Source organism: Marmota flaviventris, chromosome 11 (genome assembly GCF_047511675.1).
Source record: "Marmota flaviventris isolate mMarFla1 chromosome 11, mMarFla1.hap1, whole genome shotgun sequence".
NCBI lineage: Eukaryota > Metazoa > Chordata > Mammalia > Rodentia > Sciuridae > Marmota > Marmota flaviventris.
In genome coordinates this window covers 116,169,626-116,182,346 of record NC_092508.1, presented here as the reverse complement: position 1 = coordinate 116,182,346, position 12,721 = coordinate 116,169,626, and the positions used below count along the sequence as shown (strand labels likewise).

General features: G+C 44.6%; 1 pseudogene; it reads left to right on the top strand.

Moving 5' to 3' along the window:
* The first annotated feature begins 3,502 nt into the window (after positions 1-3,502).
* LOC114080603 (protein transport protein Sec61 subunit alpha-like 2) overlaps positions 3,503-12,721 on the top strand; it is a 77,539-nt pseudogene continuing 68,320 nt past the window's right edge.

The window sequence follows — 12,721 nt, the reverse complement described above, 5'->3', positions numbered from 1 at the left end:
GCTTCTGCGGTTCTTTCTCAAAGTCATCATCTTAGAAACCACTGACTTCAAGATCCAACATGGGAATCAACCCTGGTGACTCCCTCCCTGGTCATCAAGCTCACCTTCCAAGATGTGAAATGTGTCAGATACAAAGTCTTTCCAATGCTTGCATCTCCCCCAAATTCATGCATTGACACCAAACCCCAGTGAGGTGGCCTTGGAGGTTTGGCTCTTTATGAAGATAATTAGGTTTAGATGAGGTCAGGAGAGTGGGGCCTTCATAACAGGCTTAGTTCCCACACAAGAGACAGCAGGGATCTGGCTTTCTCTCTCCCCCAATGTGAGGACAGCAGAAAGGTGGCCATCTGAAACCCAGGAAGAGCACCCTCACTGGGCATCAAGCAGCCATCACCTTTATCCTGGACCTCCAGGCTCCAGAACTATGAGAAATTAACGTCTGCTCTGTGACCACTCGGTCTCCGGTGTCTCCTCACAGCAACCTGAGCTAGATAAGGTGCGAACCAGCTCAAAGTTGAACATGGCCTGTGACCTGCTGGGGCCTGTGAAAGGAGAGTAGAAGAAACACATCACCCATGGCAAGAAGCATCCAAAGTCGGTGGTTGCTCCGCAGATCTGTCTCCACCCAGCAACACTGTTCAGCTATATGCCCACTGACAGTTCATCCTCAGCCTGGGACCTGGAGTGAAGGCAGGCATAAAAAAATCCCCAGTCCATTATATTCTAAAATTAAAATACTTTACATATATTTTCTTTGCAAATATAAAATATGACAGATGTGGTGAGTTTGCAAGTTAATACTTCCAATTCCCCAGTGAAGGCATGTAGGCAAAGAGCTCAGCAATGGCCTCAGGCTTTGGAGTGCCCTGGCCATAAGTACCAGCCCAGTTAGTTTCCACTGCTTCCCTCTGTGACAGGACTTTTTGGTACCCTCATTTTGCAGAACAAGAAATGAAGATTCAGACAAATTAAGTCAGCACAAAATGTCACAAAATTGATCCATGGCAGAGCTGTAAATCCTACCCACATCTTGTAGAAATCTGTAACCTAACATCTTTATCCTCTTTTGCTCCTACCAGAGAGCTAAAGCCACTCAAGGTCCTGCCTGCACATTCTTGGCAGTGGCCAAATATCTTAGTCCATTCAGGTTGCTTAGAAGAAAATAACAGTTCTGTAGGACATAAAGTCTGACATGGAGGGGATAGAAGATTGGAGTTTAGTGGGAACCCACTTCCTGTTTCCTAGGTGTCTTTCTGTTGTGTCCTCACATGCTGGAAGGAGCAAGGAAAATCTCCAGTGTGTCATTTATAAAGGTACTAAACCCAACCATGTGGACATCACACTTATGTCACAATCACCTCCAAAGACCACATTTCTTGACACCATCACACTGTGGGGAGGGGGGGGAAGATTTCAACATATGACTATGGGGGCTCCACATTCAGATGACAGCCTCACATCAGACCTCAATTTTACCATCTATGAAAGGTGAAAGGATACGTGATACTAAGCCTGGATAACCTCATCATGTGTAATGGTCACCATGGCAACCAGGTTGGACCCCTCCTCCAGACTTCAGCCCTGGGGTTTCTGGAACCATTTGTGGACATGCTGATGGAGGCAGAGTAATTGAAGGACAGTGGCCAGGGGCTGATGATGGCATGGCTACTTCTTTCCTGGCACAGACTCAGGATGTCTCCCTTCCAGGACTAAAGAGCCAGGCAGCATTGCACTGACCCTTTTGGGCCCCATGTGGCAATGTGGTAGAAAGAATAGCCTGCAGAGCCAGAGATGGGCCCTGGTGCTCTCATTTCCACCTATGAAAAGCAGGTGGGAAACTAAATCTGTCTTCTTGTCTGTAAATGGGGTGCCCACAGTATCTACCCCAAATGCTTAAGAATAAGAAACTAAACATGGGTGTTCCAAAGCACCTGGCACCATGTAAGGGCTTATTACCACAATCAGCTTTTCCTGGTGGCCACAGGCCCATTATGAACCTCAGCTCTTCCTCTGGACAAATGGCCAATTCCCTCTTTGGCTTTCCAGTTACACACTCAACATGGGGCAGCTGCCATCATGTCAATTCTAAACCAGCATTAATTAATGGGTACATGGAGACACTGGTCCACTCACCAAAGTCCATGTGAAAGGATGGAAGTGATAACAATTTGTTGGCATCTTGTCCTCTCTCCCTCTTTCCACTAAACGCTCCCCGCACTCTAGTCCTGATGCTTGGCTCCATGCACTTTGTGCTGCCTGTATTTCTCTCCCACCAGACTCTCCAAAGATCACTGCCTCCCACACATCCTCAGTGATCTTACTGACCTTAAATAATTTTTTTTCAGTCCTCATATTTGTCTCTGAAACTAACCCACCAGGATATCATCAAAGTGTGCTTGAATGGGAATGGGGTTTAGAAAGCATCAGCCACACAGTGAAATTCAAGAGTGGCCCTCCAGGGTGGAGCAAACCACAGGCATGGTTTTGATACTGTGCTGCAGCAAAGAACTTGGTTGGTTTTGCTGCCATTTGTGGCTATTTCCACACATGATTCACAGAGCAGGTGGGAGTCTCAGACTACAAGTTCAGAAGTGTGCCGGGCACACCGCTATATTCATCTGCCACAAAACCTTTCCCCGCTCCTCACTCAAACGTGAAATACCTCTCCTTATTGGGCTACCAGAATTGTTTTTGAAGTGGTGAAATATAGCCCTCACACAGAGAAGAGCGATCACGGGCTCCCTCACCCAACACCCAACACCAAGTTCCTGTGCGGCACATCCCCAGCGGCTGAGCACATATTCAGTAATACAAATGTTTTCTACAGCCTTTGTGGTGAGCTTATTGGCTTAAGAAAACTTGGTTTTAATTCTCTTCCAATGCTCCCCTCATAACTGGAAACACTCTGTGTGGCTTACTAGTTAAATGTCACCATAAGGTAATAAGAATGAGGGAGGAGGATAAGTCAAGAATTACTTGAAAATAACAAATTCTTAAAAAATTCATCCTGTTATCTACAATTCCCCTCTCCAAGTTTGCAGCCCAGCTAGGATGCTCAGCTCAGCTGCAGTGGCTGCTACTAGGAATGATGGTAACAATTTGCTCTCAAAGGGAAATCTCAAGGAAGATTCAAATACCTTAATGAACCTTTCTGGACTCTACCAAAGGGCTCTTTGTCCCACCACCCCACAGTCTGCCCTGCTTACCAGATGGCCTGTCGACCAGCCCCTAGCCCATTACTGCTCCTGTGTAGGGGGCCCACCAGGCCCCACCCCGCCCTTCGTGCCCTCCCATTGCGAGCACAGCCTCTGACATGAGCTAAGCAGGCCTCAGCTGAGTGGTGCCCTTGTTGTTCTGGCCACAGACGCCATGCCCAGGCAGCACCAGGTCCTCAGGGGACCCAGCATGACTCCAGAGAGACAGGGGCAGGACGTCTTTACTCCCAGGCCTGAGGCCCCTAGGAGTGGGGCAGGTGGACACCGAAGGACACACATGGATGCACATGGGCTGCCGATGCCTGGAGACTCTGTGGACCCATGTGGACCAGCGGGTGGCCGTTGTGGCCCAAACTGGACCAAGCATGAGTGGTGTGAAAACCGGGAACCTGGAAGCCCACTGCAAGCATCAGGCATTCCTGATGGGGAACAGGCCGATGACCCTGGTGCTCTGCACTCCCAGGGGCCACCAGGTGCACATAGTGTCTGACACTATGCATCTCTGCCAGAGGGCTCTAAGGTCGAGGCCACCTCCTGGGCTGCTGCAGGGGCCTGGCTCCCACTCTTCCCAGAACCCAGCTGCAGAGCCTGAGGGTTCCCAAGTAGAGGCTGGGTGAGAGCATCGCTGGCGAGAGGAGGTGGACACAGGTTAACCCCCATGCAGTGGGAACACTGAGGCAGCCTGGCCTTCCACCAACTAAATTGCTAGGGCTCCCAATGTGAGGATGATTGCCAGGTCCTCCTCTCCATTGGCTCTGAGACTCTCCAAGTGTAAAACAGGAAAACAACTGATTCACAAACAGGAGATCACACTGTGGGACCACACAGCACTGCCCAAGAGTTTCAATGAAAATGGTGCCGAGTTCTAAACTCTTCCTCCTGCTCTTAGGCCTGACTGACTCCTGTGCACTTACTCATCAGGCCTCAAGCTCCCCAGCTCCATCAGAACAGCCCTTAGTGCATTCTCCATCATGTGCTGGAAAATACTGGATGAGGAAAAGATCGTCCAGTATTTTCCAGCACATGATGGAGATCCAAGAATATGGAATTATTATTTTTAAATGTCGGTTTCTCTGCTCCTCATGTGATAGGCAGGCTTGAGTGCAGGGCAGACCTCTACACAACTCACTTCATGCTGAGTGTAGAAAGACCCAGAATGGTATAGCCCGGAGCCTCACAAGCAAATTGAGGGTGCCTTGACCAACCAGAACCATTAATCCACTTTGAGAGAAGGAGGCATATGAAGGTACATAGGATGACAAGGTGACTTGGAGAGAAGAAGACTTAGGGAACACAGAGGTCAGAACATAGCAATTTCACCTCTGCTCTCCTTCATCCCTCTGCCCGTCTGTGAGGTGAGAAGTGGAGCCTTAAACATGATGATCATGGTATCAGGCAAAGTGCAAATTGTGATAAATTGCCTTCTACAATAAATGGACTCATCTAACTTTAACTTTGCTTCATTAAAAACTAATAATTGTAGGCTTTTATGCCTAGTTAATTTTCAGTTCACTAGAACATGCTGTTCTCTGAGCATTTCAGTTGATTAAATTTAACTGAAATGTTCACATAATTGTCTCCTCCATTTTTATACTTATGAAAAAATAAACCTGGTGTCCTTCCAACTCAAACATGTGGTGAAGCAGAATCAACATTTCACTAGGAGACTGAATAACAGAACTTGAAGTCCTCTGGTATCTACCATCAATAACAATCAGCAATGTTTTCATTTCTCTGAACTTCCATATCTACAACTATAACATGAGTTTAGACCCTCCCTATGGCTAAAATCATCATAATAAATGGTTTTACACTGCAAATGAATTAATGTACATGAGAGTCCTTGAAACTAGTTATTTAAATCTGCCACTTATTAGTTGTGTGTGCTTAATGTGACAACAATAATAGTCAATAATTATGGGGTTATGAAGTACCATGTTCCACACAGGTTTTGAACATAGAAACTCATCTAACTTCAAATGAATGACAACAAAGTGCTATGAGATGGATGTTGTCTAATTGTACCGATCAAGAAACTGAGACATGGGTTAAGTGACTTACCTTGACAAGGACATGTAATTTACTTAATGGTGGACATGGAAACCAAGCTGGGTAATCTTATTTCAGCATGTATAAAGCAAGGTCTATAAAATATTGAAGTGTGCTATCATTAAATGATTGCCAATTATAGATGAAACACTTTGGATGTGGTATTTTATCCTATGTGAATTTTTACACAATTAACCCAATTATGAAGCAGACTGTGTTTTGGTCAACGTATGTCCTGTTTTACATACAGCTCTCTCATCAGTGTGCAAGAGAAAGCTCACCCAATGATCAGATCAACATTTTAATTAAAGTGCCCTGTCATAAGCAGTCAACTTAACAGAAAGCATTCAGTACCTGTGGATTGAGGGTCTCTGGCAACAGGATTCCATAGATCCAGATTTCAAAGCAGATGGACCAACACATTTGGAAAGAACCCATGGGATGTACTGAGGGGGGAGACTCAAGTTGAAGAGGGTACCTCAGAAGTTCATCACTTGGTGACCTGTTTTGTTGGTGAGGAACAAACTTTGCTTGGCCTTCTGTGGCAAGTAGGGAATTCACTTGGAAGACACACGAGTGGACCACACACTCTAAAACTTAAAGAGCACCTCAATATCCCACAGCCTGGGTTCAGAAAGTAGTGTTCACAGTGATCATGATGGCTCCTCACTCCCCGGTTCTGTGGGTTCCTAGTCTCTGTGCTCCACTTCCCTCTGGCTCCAGTCCCTGTTCTTACCTTTCTGTGCATGTATGCTGTCTTTGAGCCAGTGATTCTGACCCAATCATGGCCATCCCCAAACCTAACTTTGTGATACTTTTATTTGTGACTATCCAACAGAGGCTGGACGAAAAATCTGAGTCCTCATTCATATTCCAGGAACGAGCTTGGGCCTAGCCCAACTCTAGCCCAAGTGTTCACTTTGATCTGATCACCTCAAAACAAAACCAGAATCACTGCACAGCAGCAATCAGCAAAGCAGGTGGTGAGTGACTGTGCGCAGACCACTAGGCCTCAGAGGCAAATGGCTAAAGCTAGAGTGGCACAGCGGGGCACAGTGGCCCATGCCTATAGCCTGTACTCTCAGCAATTGGGGGCTGAGGCAAGAGTATTGCAAGTTTGAGGCCAGCCTCAGCAATTTTGCAAGACCCTGTCTCAAAATAAAAATTTAAAAAGGACTGGAGGCATGGTGCAGAGGAAACATACTCCAGGGTTCACTTACCAGTATCCTACCACCCCCAAAATAGAGCAGCACAAATATCAAAGCACCTGTCCATCAATGTTTCTACCTGTGGAGGGGTGTCATGAAACTCCTGATGAGCAAGAGTCATGATTGGGGCCAGTGAAGCTCTACACCAATCCATGTTGGTTCAGTCACTTGAATCCCCAGCCAGATACCTGACAGGATAGTTTATCCACAGCCTGGCTGCCAGCCAGTCATCTAGAGATTGTGTCATGCACAGAAGGGAAGGGGCAAGTCATAGCTTTTAGGAATGTGTGCTTATTTTTTTCACATATTCTTCAAGTAAGGGGGCAATAGAAGACTTGCTGGGTTGATAGTTATTATGCTTCCCTTACACTCAGAAATTGAAATGATTTGATGTGTATGGAAATACCCATTTTTGGTGACTTTAAGATGACAAGCATTTATTATTTTTCTGCTATATCTATTCACAATATCTCCTGAACAAAAATGTCAAATCCACATCTAATAATAAAATTAAAGAAATATTAGGGCTAGAGGCAGATCTCAGTGAGAGAATATGGCATTTGCAAGGTCCAATCTCCAGGACCACAAAAAAATTAACATCATTATTTTCTACTTATTCCTCAAAACCCCAAGAGATTTAGACTCCAATACAAAATGTTGACTGAGAATCTACTCTGTGCTAAAAAGAGCTGAGTTCAGTTGCAAGGAAACATGTGCAGCAACAAGCAGTGTCTCCTAGTGCCAGGACCTGGGGGGATGGAAGCATCAGGGGACCAAGGGAATCCCAGGGCAGAGCTTAGTGTGGAGGAGTAGAAGAATCCAACAGTGGACAAAGGAGAGAGCGCAATGGTGATTTGTTTCTCCAAAGACCTCATCTATCCATTCACCAAGTCAGCAGCAGCTTCTGGGCTCCACTCAACATAAACAGAGACCCTGTCATCCCTGGGTGGGAGTGAGAAGCCTGGGGAACTAGGCTTGTTTTATATATATATATATATATATATATATATATATATATATATATATATATATATATATATATATATAGAGAGAGAGAGAGAGAGAGAGAGAGAGAGAGAGAGAGAGATAGATATAGATATAGATAGTGAGGACACCTCCATTCTGGCACCAGCTGAGAAGTCCTTGCTTGCAGGCAGATTCTGGACCCTGCAGTAATTTAAGTTTCTTAACCCAGGCTCTGCGTGTACACTGCAGGTACTTAGACTGATGCCCCTCCCAAACAATGGGTATTACATTTCTCTCCAGAATTTAAATAGAACCTGAGAAGCTTCTCCTGAGTTTGCAAAGAGTAAGTTTCTGTCACTGGTTGAAGAAGGGGCTCAAGAGAGAAGTAAAGAAAATAGTTCCTCCACACCTGAGATTGTGGCCTGTGCCTGAGAGCTGACTAAGCATGGTTCACAAACTCGGGATTAGGACCTCAGTTAAGGAATCTGGTGGCAGTTTCCTTTGAGTGAGAGTGATCATACGGCAGATTGCCTAGCCAAATGTGGATAGCTACCCTGAGCAAGTCCCTTTTGTGAGTCTCAGTGTAAAACTGGACAGGAAAATTAGAGCTGACTTCCTGGTCATTTTATGTGAAATATGTGTGATAATATATGTAAATGCCTAGAGTCGCAGAAAATATGCAGGAAGAGCAGTGAGTGCCGTTATCACTATCACTACCAATGTGTCATCATCTCTCCATGGGATTAAGAAGGGCTGGTGATCAAGTGTATTGGTTTCCTATTGCCACTGTCAAAAATAGCTCCTGACTTGCTGGATTAAAACAAAATAAACTTACTATTTTATAGTTCTAGAGGACTGAGTCTGAAATAGGGCTTGCTGGGAATTACAGACTGAATGTGTGTTTCCTCCCCAAATGCGTAGGTTAAAACCCTGACCCCAGTGTAATGGTTCCAGATGGCAGGGACCTTGGGATGTGATTGGGTCATGAATGAGAAAAATACCATGCAATCAAAGCTTGCCCGCCCCCCTTTCTGCCATGCAGGAACCAGAGGAACTGAAAGCCACCTCACAGACCAACAGCATGACCTCCATCCTGCCCCAAGATGAGAAGCCAGCTTCTTTTGTTAACATGTCCCCTCTCTGTGTTCCTGGGGCTAGCAGCCTGAACCTAGTCATTGGTGAGGCTGTGTTCCTTCCAGAGGCTGTGGGACAAGAGTGTTTCTTGCCTTGGCAGTTCCTAAGGCATAGCTGCTTCGTTGTTTCCTAGCCAGTCCTCTTACTCCCACCTTAAAAGCCAGGATCTCAGCAGTCACCAATTCTCCCTCTCCTTTGTCACATTGCTCTGCCTCTGATGCTCCCATTTGTAGGGACCTTGTGATGACCCTGGGCCATGCAGCTAATGCAGGGTGACCCCACCTCAATAGTCTTGCTTAGTCATATCAGCAAAGCACCTTCCATGGTGTGAGGCAGCATTCCCTGGGTTCCAGAGCCAGAACACCCTCATCTGTCTACCACAGAACAGCAGACATAAAATTAACCAAGACCAGAAAAGAACTGCAAACAATGTTCATTGTGGCTCCTTCACCCTGACTCTTCAGTCAGCCCACATCCTGGTGACTCTCCAAGATGTGCACCAGGAGAGGCTCCAATCTGTCACTACTTGGGGCCTTGTGCTGAGGCACCATGGGAAGACACTTATTGTCTTTCACACCAGTCCAGCTTTCTCTTTTAAATAAATAAATATCCATATGGCACCTGAGGGTGCATTGCACAAAGTTGGTAACAATGGTCTCCCTGTTGGGTTGGTGGAATAAAACAGCAGGTGAGGAGTAACAGGGATCAGCCTCTGGGGGTGGAGTTATTGGCAGAAAATAAAAACATGGGGGCAGAGGTGTTTCTAAAGTTCTGAACAGACCAATAGAGAGTAAGAAAATTGGGTTAGTAATCAAATATGTCTCAACAAAGACAATCTTAGGACCAAAGGGATCCACTGGTAACTATAGATATGTTCATAAGAACTAACATGGTACTTCTCAAATGCTTTCAAAGAATCAAGGAGACAATTCTTGCAGATTTTTTTTTTTTTTTTTTTGAGGCCACCCCTGGGTTGAAAACACAAAAATATCAGGTAATGTGATAAGCCACATAAACAATGAGGGTGAACTTCACACAATCACCTCAAAAAAAAAAAAAAAAAGGCAGGAAATATATTTGATAAAAATGAACACATTTCATGAAAATAAATAAAAAAAAAAAAAAACACTTAGCAAAATATGTATTGCTGGGTGAGGTGGCACATGCCTTTAATCCCAGTGGCTCAGGAGGCTGAGGCAAGAGGATTGCAAGTTCAAAGACAGCCTCAGCAAAAGTGAGATCCTGTCTCTAAATAAAACACAAAATAGGGCTGGGGAGATAGCTCAGTGGTTGAATGCCCCTGAGGTCAATCTCTGGTGCACCCCCCCCCACAAAATAATATGTATAGAAGGAATTTACCTGAACATAATGAGAATTTCAGAGGAAAATTCCAAGCAAACACACTTACTTGTGGAGAACAAACTTTTTTCCCTAAGTTCCAGAACAAGGCAAGAATACCTGTTCTCAACACCCACCCTTACCAGTCAAGGAGATTAGTAAAGGAAAAAAAAAAAAAAGACATCCAAATTAGATAGAAAGAACTAAAGCAGTCTCTCTTGACAAATGACATGTTCTTATGTATAGAAGATCCTAAATGTGCCATTCAAAAAATTTGTTGTGATTAATAAATTCAGTAAAGTTGGATAGCAGACTTTTATTATCATTATCAATGCCAAACAAGGATTTAAATCAATTAAAATCTTTCATTAAGCATAAAGTTACTTTCACATTTGCTACAATTACAGTAAATATGTTTCTTTGTATAAAGGGACAGTCTTTGGAATTTAAAATATCCCCAACTGCAAGATTACATATTTAAAACACTGTTTGTTGTTCATATAATAGTGGATTACTCAAATTACATGTTATATTCTCTTGAATAAGATAAAACAGAAATAATTCACTCGTAAGATTCATAAACCATCTTTATTTATAAAATACTATCCTAAGAATTATAATTTCATTAAGCTTCAATTGGAGCAAAAGTCTAATCACTTAAGTAAAAGCACTTATGTAAACTAAAATTGAGAGCTACATTATTTTTGAAGGCAGATAAAAAGTATAGTCAGGTTTCTTGTTGTGCTTCTTGATGTTCAGTAGCAGACTCTTTTGAAGGTGGAATCAACCCTGAAGGGAACTTACTTCTACTTTCAGAATACAGGGGAGGGAGGAAATCCAGCTCTTGGGGGGAGATAATGAGGAAAACACCATGGTTCCATTGAGAATGGAGTGGGTGGTGGGCCCAGTGGAAAATATTCTTGAGATGCTCCATACATGTTTCCTGGAGGAGGTGGAAGGAAGAAAAAAAGTTCTTCTCATGAACTCACTCCTTTGATCCACTGGAAACAGTGGACCTCTGATTGGAGGGAAAGGTAAGAAAGAAAATCCAGAGCCAGTTGCTTGGTTTTTCAGAATGGAGAGATGAATCAGTTACATTGGAATCACCAAGATTGACTTTGGTATCACTTCTACTGGTTTTAATTTCTGAAGATGAGGCCCGTCCAATTTATCCAAAGGCGTGGAACTTCTGAGTTCTGCTGATCCGGATGGTCTACAACCATAATTAGAATAATGTCCATCTTGCCTTTCTAGAGGAAGATGTATATCAGAATAATATGGTTGGCCTGGTGGAAGGATCATTATCCTATGGCCCTGTTCCCATGGAGGTGCCAGGGTCCCAGCACCAGAAGGTGCTCTCTGCTTTCACTTAATCTATCACAGCTTGATTCTCTTCTTGCACTTCTGGTTGGATGGTCCAGAGGATTCTCTGGGCCCCTTGAGCCTCTTTCTCCTCCCACTGGCACCAAAGGTGAGAGTATGACTGGATCCTTCTTTTCCGCATGAGAAGGTCTTATTTCACATGAAGGTTGACCAATGGTGAGGAACCATTTGGGAAATTCTGTCTGCCAAGGCTGTGTTTGAAATACCAAGCACAGAAGGATCAGTTTAAATTTGAAATCCATTTCTGTTAGAGTCTGTAAACAAGTCAAAATAACACCTGGCATTTTGCCAGGGGAATGTTAGAGTTCGTAAACAAGTCTGGATGGTGCCTGGCAAAATGCCAGAGGGAGTGGTTTGAGAAGTAACAAAAGCAAGCCATTAAGTGTGGAGATTTCTTATTGGTTCAGTGCTGTATCGAGTTTATGCTAATTAGATAAGCTATGTGGAATGTATAAATACTGCTCCTGTCCTGCAATAAACGGCTCCTACTCCTGCTGTATCAATCAACACAAGTCGTTCGTCACCCCCCGGTTATTTTGCCCAGCCAGCCGGGCTGCGGCAGATGGTGGCCCGTACGGGGAGCCCCGGGACACTCGGGGGTAAGTGACGAAAAAAAGCTGCCCGTCCAAAGATAGGACGGGAGCAAATCTGCTCGTCCCTAGGCAGATAGGGCGAGAGGAAAAATGGCCATTTTGAGAAAATGGAGAAGATTGATACAGTATGTTTGTGTCTTGTTTTGTCTCAGTGTATTGTATTGTCTTTGTGATGAAAATATGGAAGGGGTGAGAAGTAAATTACTAAGGGAAGGAGGCACCCCAGTGGAACCAAGAATAGTTAGGGCATGTGTTGATGGAAGCCCAGGAACTCTAGTCAGAAAGAAAAAGAAAGTTCAGAAGAAGAAGGATTATCAGGAAAAAAGTTGCAGCAAAAGGCTATTACTAAATACTTTTCGTTACCGGAGGGTGCGTGAAGCGGAGAGGCGGCTGCCAAGTGTGCAAGCCGGTCACAGCACAGCAAGGATTTTCCAAGAGGCAGCGGCGACTGGCCCTTCCCCGCCTCCTGGCCGGGGAGCTGGCTCTTCCACTGCCGCGAGCCCAAATCTAGACCTGACCTGGAGGCACAGTCTCGCAGGCTCTTGCTCCCTGTGCCCAGTAGCAGTTTGAGTCCGGGACACTCCCCAGGGCCATCTGGGGCTGCCCAGGCACTACAGCCAGCAGAAGACGCTACTGATGTCCCTGATGTTTGGTCATTTTCAATGCCAATAACTAAACTACAATGTTTCTCCCACACCTGGAAGCTAATGAGTAATGAGCACTATTAAGGCTTATTTCAAATGTAAAAAACCTTGAGATAATGTACTAAATTGTTCAGAAGGTTGTTTTCTTAGTAGAATGCTACAGGATTTTCTTTAGCCATCCGGAGTTCCTG